Raw genomic sequence first — 18,026 nt, 5'->3', positions numbered from 1 at the left:
CTCGGAGCACAATATGAAACAGAAGTGCAGCACAGCTACGACAAACAGCTTTGAATAAGTGCTTGTATTCATTAACTGATTAAATCCATTTATATCATGTAAAGCTAGCTTATCTTAGGGTCTGGTCAGAAAATTGCAAGCAATCTTAAAATGGTGTGTGGTGAGCAGAGCCTTTCACCTGGGTATTGCTGCCCCTTAGCTAGAGCAGGAGAGCTGACTGAATGAGTTGGTCTAGGTTGTTGCCATGTGAAGTGAGATAAATCCAAACTTTCAGCTGTGATGTTTCATCTGAGAGAGTTGCTTTTTCAAGAGAATTAATTCAATTGCTTTGTAATTGTTGGGCCATATTCTTAGTTTGTGACATTAGGAGTATCTAAATGAAGGGTGGGATACGTGTAAGTGACAGCAATGTTTCTCATTTCAAGGAAATTGTAGGAACATTAAAGTGCTTTCTGCTTTTTCTGTATTTTTATTACTTACATTAAAGTTAAGGAGAATTTGACATCTGATAACAGAAGAAGGTGTTTATGAACTTTAGGTCTTGGTTAAGTCTCTAAAAGAATAGAGAGTCTCTGATAGAATAACTTCACATGATGTTTATATCACATTATGCAGAAATTGTATTATAAGATACACATCATGTTATTACACTACATATTGGAAATATTCTGGAAATAGTGGAGACCATTTTAAAATATAATATCCAAATGTACTTGCTTTTTCTCATACCCTTTGTGTGCTTCAAAGCTGAAGAATATTAATTGCGAGATTCATGCATTAGTATGCTATGTCATGTCATTTCATCTGATTAAGTGGAGAATTTCTGTAATCAGTTGGATGAATCCCACACACACTGGCAAAAGCAGCGTGCACGTTTAAAATATACCAATTTGTGTCTTACTCATTTCAAAAAATGGGGTTTATGTAGGCTGGGTTCAGCCTGCATTGGAAAGGTTTGGGTAGGTGAATCGTTTTTTGACCAAAAATATTTGCCTGGTAAAAATATCCCTAACTGTTACTGTTTTCACACTTCCCATATAAGAATTATTCCTAATGGTAAGCTGATTTCACACTGAAGGCTTCAGTTCAGCAACACACTTCAAGTCATGCATGACCTGCATCGTACTGGATCATTCCCTCTATTTTAAAGGCATAATTCATGTGCTTGAATCAGACACACGTTTAAGTACCTTGTTGAATTAGTGCCTATATAGAAATTTTTTTTTCTTCTCAACATAATCAAATTTGGAACTGGAAATGACCTTGTGTAGATGGTTTTTAGCATTTTTTTTCCTGAATTGTGCCTCTATCAGTTGTTGCTTTAATATCTGTGGGCTTGTAGCTATCCAGACAATTGAATTGTTTTGTGTTCATCTTCACAATAATTATATGCCTCTCGACTGCCTTTCCAGTATACATGTAAAATTAGCATCTTGCCAATGTTTAAAAAATAGCAATGCAAAGTCTAGTTGTCCAGAAAATTAGTCTCAATTTAATGTGGATACAAATTTAAATTGGCAGTTATATGAGGTCTAACATAAATTTTAAAAAGTGTAACTTTCATCTATATGCATAGCTATTTAGATATGTATTTACATTCTCTTCTCTATTTTAATATTTTTCAGACAAGTATAAAAGAAGGATTACTACTGAAGCAAACCAGTTCTTTTCAGAGGTGGAAAAAGCGTTATTTCAAACTTCGAGGTCGTACCCTTTACTATGCTAAGGATTCAAAGGTAATTCTGTGCTGTTAGTGTCTAATACCATAAACTTGTAACTTCAATTTTGTTTAGATTTATAAGTGTAATAATTATTGTTGTTGTTGTTGTTATTATTATTATTTAATGATTTGTTAGTGATTGTTTTATTTTAAAACTGCTGTATATAAGATGTAGTGTGCTAAATTAACTTTAACAAAGGAAGACCAGTGATGTCTCTTAATTTTTTTTAAATGAAGGTTATCACAGTTATTTTAACCTTTTTGACTCTTCAGACAAATAATGGATTCATTTTAAGGAGTTGTGGGGCATTTTTTAGGGCATGGCTCTCAGGCAGTCAAATTTAACATTAAAAAAAAAAAAGTGTAAAAATTGGATAATGCTGAGAAGTTATTTGTCAAACTGAATTCCATTAAAGCTCTTCTAGTCTGATGCCCATATTGCCATTACAGAGGTGGAAATGGTTATGCGAAATCAAGATAGGAAGACTTTCTGCCAAAATTGATACATAAGGGAAAAAGCTGTTTCCCATCAATTGAAGTTTTTGGTGGGAAAATTGGGAGTGGGCAGAGGGGAGTACTTACCTTCTTTCTGAAAGGCATTTCCTCCCTCCCCTTCAGGGCCAGGACCGAGAGCCTTTTGCCTTGTTGGGCTGGCTCAGCCTGTGCTGTTCCGTAGCGGTGGGCATGATGTTTCTTTACCCTGTGGGGTCGCAGTGACTTGTGGGAGCTGTAGGTGAGGTGCTTCAGGTCTCCGTCATCTTGTATAGCCTGATCATCTCAATAAAACTACTAAGGCATGGAGACCTCTCTTTTTAGGACTATATGACTATAATTGAATGGTGCACAGTTGTGTGGCTGTGATGAATCAAGGAAAACATTGTCTCTCCAGGGAGCTCAGCACTGATGTACCTCTGTTGTAACACTTCTCTGCACATGGTGCTACCACGAGCAGTTTATATAAAGACTTAATAAACGTGGAAGATAAGAGCTCTGAAAATAACAACGTCATCTGTGCCATAAAGATGAGACAAGGAGATGTAGTGAGTAGGCAATTGTACAAATGCCCTGTGATGTTGAGTCCAGACATACTGAAACTCCCCCAACATTGATTCTCCTTCCCATGGCATGGAAGAGGAAGAACAAAGCATGGCTGAAAAAAGGGGGAGACATTTCTGTTGGTCTTCCCTGGTGTGCTTCAAAACCCATCATGAGTTCAACAGAACCTAATAATTCTTTTGCCCGAGGCTGAGGTGTTTAGGGAAGACATACATTTCTCTTGCTGGAACATCACACAAAGGAGTGGAAGAGATCCCTTCAGACCTTTGAGCTCCATTTTCTCATACGAATACTGTATCATAGATTCCCCTTCATGAATTTAGAGTTCCATCCTAAAGCTGACTGATTAATTTATATTTTACCAAATGTGAATCTGTTTCATCTGACACCACATTTATGCTACACAGTAGACACTCCAAAGCTACATCTATTTAAAAAATAAATTTTTAAAATAGATTTTAAAACAATATATATTTTTGCAGCCACTTTTTTGTGCTCTCATGTACCACTTAGACAGAAAATAGGACTGTGTTTCGGGGTCAAATAGGAAGTTTTATCACATCATAAGCGTTTTCTATTTTTTTTCACTGCTTTTGTTTTCTTTTTTTTATTTTCCAATCGGAATAGACACAAGGAAATGAAAGCACAGACTGTAAGCATGCCTGAAAGTGGACTCAGACTATATTTAATGTTTTTATGTTCTTTTCCCTTCACAGTCTCTAATATTTGATGAAGTTGACCTGTCAGATGCCAGCGTAGCTGAATCAAGCACAAAAAATGTCAACAACAGCTTCACGGTATGGAACCATTATAATACTGGTCTTGAAAGCTGTGGATAGACTAAGAAAATCAAGAATCCTCTGAAATGCTTCTTTTTTTTCTCTATTTGGAAATAAAATGTCCTTTATTTGGAGATGGTATAGTGTAGAACTAGCTATGAGGAAGACTGTGGATAAAGTTGTCCTCCTAAATGTCTAAAGTTGTCCCCCCGAAGGTCTTAAGTTCTCCTGCTGACTGCAATGGCATGATTTTTCTTAACCTGCAAATACCATTATTCTATATTGAAATGTTGATTTTCCATTTTCCTGAGGATTTTAATTTCACAGGTGATCCATGTTACTCGTGTTGGTTGTTCTTCTCCAAGGCAGTCCAATGCAAGCCTCCTGAAAGCTTCATCAGGTCGTCTTCCTTGCTGTGGTGCCTCCCAGATACCTACTGAAATAATCGGAGCACTTCAAACGTGTTCGTGTTGGCCTGGATAGTCCAGCGTGTTTGTCAATCTAAGTTTCTTTACAAGTTCTGCTTCTGTCTTGCTCCTGTGGAGAATTAAAGCTGTCATGCAGGCATCAGGATAGCTGAGGAGTAATGAGGCATACAAAGATGATGAGTTGAAGATCCCAGCAGTCATGACTGTCACTTAGTGTTCAAGATAGGATATAAGACTCAGCATCTCTTAAAAACCCAAACTTCCTTCGCTGTAAGCTGCCATTACAGGAAAAAGAAAATTAAGAAACCTCTGGCTTTCATGTTACTACTGATCGCTGAATCTTGAAATAAGACATTCATCTAGAGATCTAGATAGACCAGAGAACTGGGAAATCACTAACTGTATGAATTTTAACAAGAGCAAGTGCTGGGAGAAGAGGCTGGAGAGCAGCCCAGCAAAAAGAGATCTGGTGGTTTGGGTTGATGGCAAGTTGAATATGAATCAACAGTGTAGCCTGACTGCCAATTGTGTTGTCCTGGGGTACATCAAGTACAGCATAGCTGGCTGGTCAAGGGAGGTGGTTGTCCCACTCTGCACTGTTGCAGCCCCACCTCAAGTACTGTGTGTAGTTTTGGATGCTTCAATATAAGAAGGACATCAGGCTATTAGAGTATGTCCAGATGAGTGCAACCAAGATGGTGAAAGGTCTTGAGGGCAACACTTGTTCAGATTGGAGAAAAGAAGGCTGAGGGTGCCCTCACTGCAGTCGACAACTTCCTCAAGGGGGGCAGTGGAGGGAGAGATGCTGATATCCTCTCTCTTGTAACCAGCAATACAATGTGAGGGAATGCAATGAAGCTGCATGAGGGGAAGTTCAGGTTGGAAGTCAGGAAAAAGTTCTTCACTGAGAGGGTGGTTGGTCAGTGGAACAGGGTCGCCAGAGAAGCAGTCATGGCACCAAGCCTGTCAGAGTTCAAGGAGCATCTGGATGATGCTCTTAGTCATATGATTTACTTTTAGGTAGTCCTGCGAGGAGCAGGAAGATGGACCTGATGATCCTTATGGGTCCTTTCCAACTTGAGATATTCTGTGGTTCTATGATCTTGGTGTAATTTTGTATGGAGGAGATAAGTGCCATGTTTTGGTTTTGTTGGGGTTTTTTTGGGTTTGGGGTTTTTTTTTTCTTTTTCTTACAATGTTTGGTGGTTTTATATCTTTCAAGCCCACTCAGTATCTCATTCTTCACCAAAGACATCTTTTGTATCTAGTATCAAGACTTCTGGGGAAGACGGTAGTGAGAAAAGAAATATTGGGGGCAACCAGCTCTAACAGCTTTGCAGACACTATTTATTTTCATGTCCTGGGTAATTTAGGACAAACAGTGTTTTCTCTAAGGAGTCTTCAAATAGATTTTGAAAAATTATTTGGATTTGTACCTCTCCTGGATTGAAATGTCATCTGATTTGACTGTGAAATATGGTAACAGTCGTCATCCCGCTTAATCTTTTGGCTTCTTTCTTTGTGTTTGCCTAACCTAGTCTCCCAGCAACACAGCTCAGTGAAGTAAGACATCTCTGGCCTTGCCTGCGTTTGTTTGGAGTCAGGGGGGCGGGGTGGGTGGTTGGCTTTCCAGCAATACTCCTTGTAAATAAAAAGAAACATTTCTTTTTGCTTTTTCCCCCCTTCCATCTTAAAAAAGATAATCTAGCTTTTCTTAAAATTACTTTTTTTTTTTTTCCTTTGTGTTCTAAGGGTTCTCTTACCATTCTCTTTGTTAAAAAACCAAAAATTAAATCCTTAACTTTAGATCTCTCTAGTTAATGTTCTCCTCTTGTTTCTTTGTCCCAACAGAGAGTATTTTTAACACAAACTTGTGTAGATGGAATATACATCAAATTACCATTTTTCCAGGAAAAGACACCTTTAAAAATTAATAGTTTTTTTTTTTCGAATCCTTTTGTAATTTCACTTAATTTCCCCCCCCTACCCTCAGCTTGTAGAAGTTATTGGTTTTCCTTCTTTTGCCCTTTCTAGTTTGTCTGTTTGGAGACAGAGGTGTGCATGTCAAAATTTTCCATGCTCTTTTTTTGGATAAAACTCCTAAAGTCCTAAAATTAGTCATAACACACAGATTTAAGGTTGAGTTTATTTGTAATGCACATGCTTGCAGAATATTTTATGTAACTAAATATCAATGTTTATTCACCAGAATTACTTTTCCTTTCTTACTACAAACAAATTGAGGTTAAGGGGAAAGTTGAGATGAATAAATAGATGCCAATTAAAATGAGAAACTGCTAAACTTAAACCAGCTCATCTGTTTCATTTTTTTCTTTATTGCTGATATTAAGTTTCAGTGAACAACCAACTTTTTCTAGCAAATAGTTCCTAGAGCACAAGCTTGCACTAGGGTGCCTTGTAAAACATTATAGGCATTTTGTAGTTCGGAGCATCCTCATCTAGAGCCTATTAAATAGAGGAAAAGCTGTCCCTTGACTTCTGAGCCTTTATATGAGACCCTCAAGCCAGATTCTTCTTACTTACTTGTTAGATACCAGTCTCCTAAGTATGTGGGAAGAGAGAGAAGAGGTTCAAGAAGCCAATTCAGCCTGTCAAAGATGTGCATCACTCTCTCCATCAGCCTGTCAAAGACGTGCATCACTCTCTCCACCAGCCAAATCAGGAGCTCACGGGGGCTTTTGCTCACTCCATGCCTAAGGTTCAGTGGTGTGGGTGGGTGCTGAGTCCTCGTAATGATGTTGGGTACTCTGCTAAAAAGTTTTTTTCCACAGTTCTTTGCTTCTGCCTCACAGGGTGGTTTATGTTGTGTCAGCACAACCTGGGCAGTGTAGTTGCACAGGATGTTACATCTTTGGAGAGACTTTGGGGATGAATCAGTCTCCCATCCTTACTGCATGCAAGCAGATAGGGCAGTGACCAATTCTGCTGAGAGATGTAATTCCTTATGTGTTTTGGTTTGCAAGGCTAGAGGATGGCTTGTTGATATCTCAAGTGCATTTAGAAAAATCTCTTTAATGTTCTCAAAACAAGGCTTGAGACTGAATGAGTCTGAATAGTGCTGTCCAGTGTGCAAGCATGGACCCTTGTAGGTTCTCATTTAGGTTCCTGCTCCAGCAGGGGGATTGGACTAGATGATCTTTCGAGGTCCCTTCCAATCCCCAACATTCTGTGATTCTGTGATTCTGTGATTCTGTGACACATGGAACATTGATGGCATGCTTTTGTTCTAATAGTTGTAAGGAATGGGATTTTTAAATACTAAAATGATTCCTGAACAGGCATATTCATGCCTTCAGTTAAGTTCCTCAGGGCAACAAAGGTGATTATGAATTATGATTTAAAGGGAGATTTTGACAGTTTAGCTTTTGGCTTAGGTTTCTACCTCTGCATTTCTTTTCATGATGAAGAACTGATGCACATTGACAAAGAAAAAAAATCTGTGGGTGTTAAGCATGCTGCCTTTCAGTCATTGAGCCACATAGGTGTATAAAATGCCCTGGGTTATTATAAATCTATCCTAGAGTCTCATGTAAAATGCATGGGCATCATGTGGCAGCACCTGTATTTAATCCATCTGAACTGATGTTTGAAACATTTAATTAACTTATGATTTTTGGGGATAAATGTGATGGAAAATAATAATTTCAGGGTAGAAATACTGGTTTTGAGGTTTTACTTAATACAGCTGGCTTTAGACTTTTGATTTGGTTTAGGCCAACTTCTAGTGCACCTAAGAATTATACAAAGCCATGGACGCTCAATTTCTTACTATACGTATATTCAGAAGGGTGAAAATCCTGGCTAGGTTAATTCTATTATCTGCTTGTGTCTGAGAGTAACTGTCATTCTGGAAGGTGTCCTCCAGGAATATGAGAATTAACATACTAGATGATACTCAGGATGGGGATTCAGCTTGCCCTGACTTCAGGTGGAACTCAGTGATGGATTTATAGACACCTAAATTTAGGTATCTAGGGTAAGATTAATAGCGTAGATTCCTGTAATTGCTTAGTTCAGTATAGACTCCTCTGATTATTAACTAACTTTCCCTTAGCTACAGTAGGAGTTTTGTTATCTGGGGCACCTGAAATAATAGACCCCTGCTTTCAGCTTTCTGAAATCACCTCGATTCAGGTGCTGAATCAAGTACTTTTTGTTGAATGTGCATCTTCTGAAAGTGGTCATTTCGAAAGGGAAGAAAAGCCTGGAAAGCCTACTGCAATTCTTAGTAATTAGAAATTGGCTGGAAATGAGACTTTATATTCCAGCCAATAACATTTATCACTAGGATTCTGAATATGCTTGCAAAAATGTCTAATATAATAAATTTTTGCTGATTTCTTGGTTTTAGTGATGCTAAAGACCATGTAGACCATAAAGACTAATTATTTATTCTCTGGAAAAATACTTCCTTGGGGAACTCTTAATTAAGTATTCTCTACCTAGTGTTGTGAGGCAAAGGCAGCAAAAACCTATAAACCTTCTGTTCTTTATTTTTTTTATACTTCCTTTGATTTCACTGTTTCCAAGGTAAATAATCGTTGTAAACATTTTTCTATACTCTTACCTGTTCTTGTGGTTCTTCTGACTATTATTCTGCAGCATCATCTTGTAAGTGAAGTAACCAATTTGGCACTCGGGGAGCTCAAGTCATGGATCTTTGGGACTATTTTCCATATTAATGTTCATTTACATTCGTTATGGATCCCACATTTTGTCTGTTTTCTGCAGCAGCAACACATTATGCATTTTTTTTATCCTCTATAATGATACTAAGATCCTTTTCCTGTTAATTTGGAGCTGTCTGTAGTTCATAAATAATTCGTCTATGCTTCTGTGGTTTTTCTCTGGTGTGTATTTCTTTTGTTTTTACTAACACAGAACTTTTTCAAGTCATTGTACTGTCTATTTAATACGTTGCTTGGCTTGGTCTGAAGTGCCTTGGTAATCAAGGGGGGGAACTAAGGAATCAAAATTTTATGTTGTCTGTAAATGTTCCCGTATCATTACTTTACAATTCTCTTCCAGTTTAAGAATCAAAAATTTTTTTTACAAAATTTTGTAAAAGAATAGTAAGATGCTTATTGTCTATTAATCTTTTCCCATGTTAAAAATTTCTATTACTCCATCTTACTTTTTTGATGTCTCTTAGCTTTTCATCTCATCGCCTGATTGGGACGTAAAAATAATTGGTCTTTTCAGTTCAGTGACTGAACTAAAAATAATTATGAGTCAATCTGATGTTTTAACTTTTTTGAGCAGAAGTATTTAATTTAGTTCAAATTAAAGGGGTTAAATTTTGCTTTAAAGTATTTTTTCATATAAGTAAAGAAAAAAACAAAACATGAATGGCATTTCATTAAAGGTAGTCCCTGAAAGTAATTTTGTTACAAAAAGTGAAGTGTTTTTTCTCTGATTTCCACTTTTTTGGTCAGACTTATCAGTTCACTGTGACCTGAAAGCAGAGGGTTCTGCTTAATATGTAGCTAAACAAAAAATCTTTAACCAGTTGTCTGTGATTTCCTTGGTATTCTGTAAATTTGGATACATTTTGAAAAACTAAACATTGATATTTGCTGATTTTCCTGCCACCTATTATTTTGAGATGGTTAGGTATTTTTTTGTAGGTTAGTGAAGCCAGATACTCCATTGGAGCAACTATGCTTCAGCTGTGGTTAAAATTTATGTTTTTTTCTTCCAGTTTATATTGCTTTCTTCTAGAACTCTGATTACCCTATTTCCTATCCATATTTCTGAATGTAGCATATCCTATGTCTTGGCTGGGGATATAAAGTTTACTGGTATATAATTTATGTGGAACCATCTTAAAGCATAAATCAATTCCTTTAATCTTTGAATCCTCCTGTACAGCTGCTGTTTTTAATGGGAAGTTGCCCAGTTGTACTGGAAACTCAATTTTTGCAATTTGTCAGAACTTCAAATTGAATATTACAGCCGGGCCTGAAGGTGTATTCCTTTTTAGCAGTTTACTTCAGCCCTGCTGCTTCTGACATGGGTCAGCTCTCTCCTCATCATTGAGATTATCTGCTTCTAATTGATTTTAGAAAATTAACTTTTAATATTCACAATCAGCTTGGAAAACAGAATACACTGCCAGACTTTTGCAGTATGTTGGAGAGAGAGTGTTAATTTCTTAGACTTGGACATATTTTGCTTCCTTTCTTGCCACACGGATTTTTTTTCAGAGTTGTTATTGAGACTTTTCTTCAGGGACTATAAGAACTTCAGGGAATGTGAGAACTGCTTAACCTTCCCCAAGCCACATCAAGAGGAAATGAGAAGAGCCTTTTCCCGAAGGAGTTTAAAACCTTTCATCTTTGGGTTTGGGCACTGCAGTCTTCTGTCTTTTAGAATATCAGAGACAAAGAGAGATAGTCCCAAATCTGGGAATAATTATCCTAATACTGTTTTTTCCCTATTTAAATAATCTAACATCAATTGAGTTTTATTACTGACTCTTGATTTGCCCAAATTTGAGGGTCTTAAGCTTTATTTAAATGCAGAAAACCTTATGGATGCCAGTGGAGGTATTTCTCTGATGCTGTCCCGGTTCTTTACAAAATCCAATTTGCTGCAGTTCGGTCTCAGTGGGCATCTGGAGATGGTTTCTTTGCTCATAGCCTCAAACCTCTTGCAGACAGACACTATTCTACCTCAGTCTGGTTATTTTTCCCCAGGGCCACTCACCTAAAGGTTCCACTGACCTTTTCTGGGCTTTTCACTGCTTCTCTTCCACTGTCTTTCTTGTTTCTGTAGTTTGGTGAAATCATCTTGCTACTCCTGTGTTAGGAGACTCCTGGGATCATGAGGTCAGTAACCACTTTCAAGGCTTTGGCTTGTTCCAGACTTGGAGTGGTTTCTCCTGGTTTCAGCTATTGCTAAGCAAACTTTTTTCACTGCCTTGTTCTTAGCCTGGATGATTAAACTTTCTGGTTTGCTCTGTAGGAATACTCTGGGGCACAGCTATCTGCAATTTTTTTTCATTTGAGTATTTCTACATCTGGTCTCTGCTGATGTTCCCTTGAAGGGAGACTCTCTTACTTGACTTCTCCCTTTAATAAACCACAGGGACAGAAGAGGAATGGATTTGTGTTTGGAAACATGTTTCTGTTTCTTGATGAATTTACATCAACCAAGTTTCAAATAGTTTACACATTAAATTTACTTAATTGAACAGAGTCTTGTGTGAACACTCTTTAGTCTGCATGAACCTCTGCTTTAGGTGTATCTTAAATCAATTCCATACTAATTTTAATAATAATAGTGATCCAGGTATGGTTAATAAGCTTACATTAGCATTGAGAAATTATTTGTGTGAAGGAAACAAAAGAAATATCAGTGAAGTGCTATGTACTGTGTGTGGTGCTATCCTTAGGATTCCTCTCAGCATACTTTGCACATCTAAAGGATAAATATGATGTAATCATTTCCTGGGTTTGGGTACACTTTGAAATTTCCTTTGCATTTCATTTGAGTGTTAATGTTGCTATCAGTATATACTGATGATGGGGGGAGTTCAGACATATTTTCAGATGTCTTGAAGTACCTTCCTGCTTGCAATCTAGTGCAGGGCTGACAGAAATCCTGGAGTGACATCTGTGTCGATCTTGGGTCCTCTTGTTGTCTCTGGGAGGTAGAATATGGCTGGAAACAACTCAGGTTCCTGTGCTGGCCTTGCCAGCGTGACTCAGCTTTGCACGCGTAGCTAACTCTTGGGATGGATGTAGTTTTTCCCTAGTTGTGAACTATCTCCTGTTTCATACAGATGCTGATTAGCCTCTAAATGATGAAGGCTTTTTGATGCTCCCAGCCCAAGTGTTACCCAAACCACAGAAAGAGAGGGGAAGTGCTTTATATTCAATTTAGTTCAATTTTCCACTAGGTTTGTGGTTTGGGTTTTGGTTTGGGTTTTTTTTTTTTTTTTTCTATATTCAGGCAGTTTAGAAACAAAACAAAAACTGAAATAGCAAATTGATATGCTGAGGAAAAAAAAAATTAGACAAAAGCAATTAGTGTGCACTTGTGATGCACTTAGGTTTTTTTCCTCCATTTAGCATTTGTTCATTTTCCCCTGCCCTCTGACAGTGACAAAAAAATGTGATGAAGCTGAGAGCTCTTTGGGTAGCTTTGGGTGTGACTTTTAAGCTCCTTATCTCTGACTTGATACGCTGTCTCCCTTTCCCTAGAGTGTCTAGTGATGTTGAAGCTTTAAGTTTCATTATGGAGAAGCAATAAAGCATTTCAGCTGTGAGGCTAAAATCCATAGATAAATCGCTTGGGACTGAGCTATTACAAGAAAGCTGAACACTTTTCAGAAGAGGAAAAGGAGATGCTTAAAAATGCGACCATTCTGGGCTATATTGTACGTTTTGGTTGTAGTTACATTTGCCTGGAGCTTGTTTTCCACAGATTTTGAGCTTAAGCAGAAATTTTTCAAAAATAGCGCACAGAAAATGTCTCTTTTTCTTCCTTTAGTTTTCTAAGAATTTCTTTAGTTTGTGAAACACAATAAGAAGGTTTGCACAGAAGTAAATGCATTAAAAATATATTTTATTTCATTGTCTGAACTCATGGCACAGCACTGGTGAAGCAGTGAGAATGTTTGGAGAACAAGCACTGTGGACTGCCAGATTTTGTTCTTCCTGCAGTTTTACACTTACCCATTCTCTGATGTTTCTTTCTCTTCTTGCCTTAAAAGTGGTTAAAATACCCGGAGAAACCTTAAAAACTATCCCTTAGTGCAGTTCCTGTGTACCAAATAATTTTATAAACAAAGTCATTGGTGTAAACTTTGAATAAATTTCCTGCTTCTAGTGAACAAGGATCCCTGGCTTCAAGCAGCTGGATCATGTTTAAACAGGCATCTGTTATTACAGATGACAAAAATAGTCACTTGCTGGTTTATTTTGTGTAACATTGCACCTAATACCATTAAATATATAACTAAATGTTTTCCTTTAAGCACAGAAGCCATCCCATCTGATCGATGTGTAATGAGCTGGTGAAGCTGGAGCTAAGGGCGCAGCAGTGCGAAATAACGCGCTTAACAAATCTTCATGTAAGGACTTTAAAGAAGTGTGCGGGCCTTGAACTATATATAGCAGTTTCCAGTTTACATTTACAAGAATGGTTTATTGTTTTTGCTATATTTAAGCACTGATTTAAGATAGATTTCTAATTCCGCAGTCCAAATTAATGAAACTTTCCTGCTCTGCTTCTTGTAACTGTCTCATTATAAAGTTATCGTTCTGAAAGAATAATATTTTTTTGTTAGCAGTTGGTTGACGTAGGATACATGAGGTCAAATCTGGGGAACTGTAGATTTTCTGTCATAGTGACCTTTGCTGGTTACTGTTTGCATCTGTTTTGCAATTCAAAGCTGAACATCTTGTAATTGGATTACTTTATTTACCTGGATTCTGTTTTCACAGAATCATGGAGCATTTTGAGGGTTGGAAGAGACCTGTGAAGGTCATCTGGTCCAACCCCCCTGCTGAAGCAGGGACACCTAGAGCAGGCTGCCCAAGACCACGTCCAGCCAGCTTTTCAATATTTTCAAGCATGGAGACTCCACAATTGCCTTTAGCAACTTGTTCCAGTGCACAGTCACCCTCACAGTAAAAAAGCATTTCCTGATGCTCACACAGAGCTTCCTGTGTTTCAGTTTGTGCCCATTGCCTCTTAGCTTGTCACTGGGCACCACTGGAAAGAGTCTGGCTCTGTCTTCTTTGCACCCTCCCTTCAAGTAGTTACATGTATAAGTAAGATACTCCTGAGCCTTCTCTTCTTCAGGCTGAACAGTCCCAGCTCTCTCAGCCTCTCCTCATATGTCAGATGCTCCAGTCCCTTCGACACACTTGTGGCACTTCCCTGGACTGTGTCCTGTATGTCCAGGTCTCTCTTGTACTGAGGAGCCCAGAACTGGACACAGTACTCCAGGTGTGGCCTCACCAGTGCTGAGCAGAGGGGCAGGATCACTTCCATCGACCTGCTGGCAACAGTCCTAATACAGCCCAGGATACCATTTACCTTCTTTGCCCCCAGGGGCACATAGCTGGTTCATATTCAATTTGTTGTCCAACAGAACCCCTACGTCCTTCTCTGCCAAGCTGCTCTCCAGCTGGGTGGCCCCTAGCATATGCTGATGCCTGGGATTGTTCCTCTCCAGGTGCAGGACTTCAGACTTCTTGTTGAATTTAATGAGATTCCTGTCAGCCCATTTCTTGAGTCTGCCGAGGTCCCTCTGGATGGCAGCACAACCCTCTGGTGTATCAGCCACTCCTCCCTGTTTTGTGTCATCAGCAAACCTGCTGAGGGAGCACTCTGCCCCATCATCCAGATCATTAATTAACATTTTAAACAGGACTGGACCCAGCACTGAACTTTGGGATACACTGCTAGTTACTGGCCTCCAACTAGACTTTGTGCCACTGTTTACCAACCTCTGGGCCTGGCCATTCAGCCAGTTTTCAGTCCAGCTCACTGTGTGCTCATCCAGCCCATACTTCATCAGCTTCTCTGTGGGCATGTTAAGGAATCGTGCTGAAAGTCTTACTGAAGGCAAGATGGAGGATATCCACTTCTGTTTCTTCATCCACCGAGCTAGTCATTTCATCATAGGTTATCAGATTGCTCAAGCATGACTTCTCCTTGGTGAATCCATGCTGACTACTCCAGATCACTTTCTTGTTCTTCATGTGACAGGATGTATTCTGGGAGATGCTCCTTCATTATTGCTAGGTGTAGTATAAGGCAAGGCCACCTAAATTACCTGGGCTGGATTCTACTGCAGAGTGAAGTCAGAGTAGACCTTATACCTGTTTCTGTGTTGTAACCATTTTTGCCCTGCCTTTTGGTTAAGCCCATTTGTACTGGTGCAGGAGATGCTGTATGGGACTAACCCATTTCTTCCCCTTCCTAAGAGTTTTTATTGTGGGGGCCAAAACCACACATTACTTCATTACTTGTGAGCTTGGCAACAGTGAAATAGGAGAAGGCCAACAAAAAGAGGGAATCAACGTTTTAGTGGAGTAGACAGAGCTAATTGTTCTGATTATAAATTCTGTATTGTACTCAGGCAAATATAATAGCCATTTATTATTCTCCTTGCTTTTAAATCCTGCACTCCCTTTGTAATTTATACTTTTACCTGACTCGGCTCATCTTGAAAAATAATAGTGACGATTCACTGTAAATCACCAGCTACACCTTTGACAGTGACAGTACTGTTATAATTTATTTAGTATCCTGAATCCAAGAAATTAGAGTACTGTAGAAAGCTGCCCAACTGTTAGCACTGTGATTTTTGCAGATAAATTCTGGTAGGTATGGGAGCATCAGTGACCCCAGCAGTCTACTCCCACCCCTGTGACAGAGGTGCATTCATCTGTTGCATTCATATGGACACACCTGCATGAGGACAGGGAAATGGAGGGGCATACAGAAAGCAAGAGAGGCATAACGTGTTATCCTGGTGTTTGCCAGAACTCTCTCACCAACATCTAGAAGCACAGAGAAGCTGCAAAACATTAAGTCGGTTACGTTCATGTCCCAGGTACCGGGTGCAGCCCCGAAGAGGAGAGGCATGAGTGCTCCCTTTCTTTATATCACCCTCTCTTCGTTAGTTCCTGAAAGATATTTTTAAAATATCTGTTCAAAGAACAAGAAAACCATTTCCCTGCCTGTTTTGGATTGTAAGTGGTATTTCTACATTACTAAGTCAATTCAAGATCAGCCATACAAAGTGCTATTAGTGTAATGCCTGATAATAGTTTAGAGCAGCAGAAGGTGCCTTAATGCAAATATCATGTTGCAGGAAGCAACGTGCTTTGCAGTAGCTGCTGTGTTGCTGCTGAGATGTAGACCGTTATTTTCTTGATTACCAAACGTCGTGTCTGCATTTTTCTGATATCATGTTGCAGGAAGCAACGTGCTTTGCAATAGCTGCTGTGTTGCTGCTGAGATGTAGGCTGTTATTTTCTTGATTACCAAATGTCGTGTCTGCATTTTTCTTAAAATTGGTAAAGGCAACCAGAAATATAGCCACCAAGCTTTGGGAACTGTATTTTCTTATATGAAAAAAAAAAAAAAAAAAAAAAAAATAGACAATAGACTTTAACTGAAGTCTCTATGATTTTATTTGATTTTATTTTACAGATCATAAGTCTAAACTTTTTGAAGGCATATAGAATGTTATTGGTAAAGTTAGCCACTTTGAAAGTGAAAGATGCTTTCAAATTTACACTGAATTTAATGGCAATTTTATTTCCTTTCCAGATGTTCAGCTTATTCCTAATAGCTGCTGTCTGAAAGAAAATTTTCAGTAGTGGCCCAAAACTTGACTTTGTAATTTTCATCAAAGTAATTTCCAGATGTGTAGGTACACATATATGAGTTTGTGTATATTTTTAGAATCCAAATTAACATAGGGTCAGCACGTGTGAAAATCCCAGTTTATGGCAAGACCTATGTGGTAGCAGACTGAACAATGTCCTCTTGTTCTCTCCTTCATTCCCCACTCAAAAAGCCCTGTAATTTTCTAAACAGAACAGGAACATTTTTGCAGTAATGGGCCATTTTTCTTCCTATCCAGACATTCTTTATTCCATATGATGGTTTAGGACTTGTGTTGTTTGCCTTCAACTTTTAAGACTGTATATGCTCACTGTTTCCCTATGCCTACTGCCTTAAAAACGTTTTTATTCCCACTACCTCAATTTCATTACTTTCAAATATACTGCAGTATCTGGCTTTGATAACTCTCTCTTCCAAAATCAGCAATGACTTCTTCTTGGCTACTTGACAATGGTGAAAATTTTCGAAGTAACTTAATCTTCTAAATTAAATCTGCTTGATTTATTTATTTTTAAGGCCTTTTGTCTGTCTTCATCCTTCTTGATTTGTCTTCTGCTTTGTCAGCGTGTGAACCATTAGCACCTGAGTTCCTCCAAGATTTAAGAGTTTTCTTATTCTTGCCTTACCTTAGTGGTCTTCCAGAGGTTCCTGTGACACTTCATTTGTCACTGTATTATACAATTTCTTCTTGTCTGTTGAGAGTTTAGCATATTCAGAATGATATTTAAATAATAATATTTGGGACAGTGAACATCAATTTAAAAAACAAGGTAATATGTAATAGAAGGTACTGACTTTGGTTAGTAAAAGAAGAGACATAGAACTTTGAATATGACTGCATACAATGAGATAAGACTACTCATATAATCTAAATTTACATGGCTAAAAAATAGCTTTGAAGACAATTAAATCCATTTTAAGTTTGATTATGTCTGCATACAGGTTGAACTGTATTTAATTAATACACTCTAAACAACCTGGTGAATCATAACTTTCTGTAAGCATCCATAAAAAAGCATGCCTTCTGTGTAAATAGAAATAAGAAGGTGTCATTCTCAGTTTAGGACAAACAATAACAGCTATACTGAGTTAGTAAAACCGTACTGAATCAAAGGAGTATCATAGCAATAGCTGGTACTCAAGAAAGGAGTGTAAGCAGCAGAGCATGTACAGTGATTCTTCCTCTTGTGTAACTTCCCAGTGTTCACTCCTTGTTGGATTTTGAGGACTTGCTAAGTTCAAGGTTTCGGATGTTATGTTTTATCGTATCTGATGCATCTAATTGTGATGAATTTGTCAAATACCTTTTTAGATATTTATACTTCTGGTCTCCTCAGCATCCTTTGGGAATACTTTTCAAGTCTAAATAATGCATTATATTTAGGAAAAAAACACTTCTTATTGTTTGCTCATAATTTCCTTGCTTCCCTGAGTTCTTATGTTACATGTATTATCAAATAAATAATGAGAGTAGATCTTTTCTATGTTTTTGTAGACTGAAATAGATGAGAATCTAAACAGAGTTCTTAGTGTATTTTTTTTTAAGAAAAATTCCAAAATTGTTGATATTTTTTGCTTATAATGCATTTTTGTTTTTCATGTTATCATATGCCTTCTTGAAGTTGTTAACAGTATGTAAACCAAAGA

The 18,026-nt window shown here is 38.0% G+C and overlaps 1 protein-coding gene across 1 annotated transcript in view; it reads left to right on the top strand.

Annotated features, from left to right (window-relative positions):
* Window positions 1–1,625: 1,625 nt before the first annotated feature.
* Window positions 1,626–18,026, top strand: part of LOC104517553 (diacylglycerol kinase eta) — a 56,298-nt gene continuing 39,897 nt past the window's right edge. Inside the window, exons 1-2 of the mRNA XM_010177663.1 lie at window positions 1,626–1,736; window positions 3,493–3,573. The gene's annotated coding sequence lies outside the window, so the exon portion shown is untranslated. The remainder of the gene's footprint in view (window positions 1,737–3,492; window positions 3,574–18,026) is intronic.

This window comes from Antrostomus carolinensis, unplaced genomic scaffold, assembly GCF_000700745.2.
Source record: "Antrostomus carolinensis isolate BGI_N321 unplaced genomic scaffold, ASM70074v2 scaffold2251, whole genome shotgun sequence".
In the NCBI taxonomy this organism is placed as follows: domain Eukaryota; kingdom Metazoa; phylum Chordata; class Aves; order Caprimulgiformes; family Caprimulgidae; genus Antrostomus; species Antrostomus carolinensis.
This window is presented reverse-complemented; position numbering and strand designations above follow the sequence as displayed.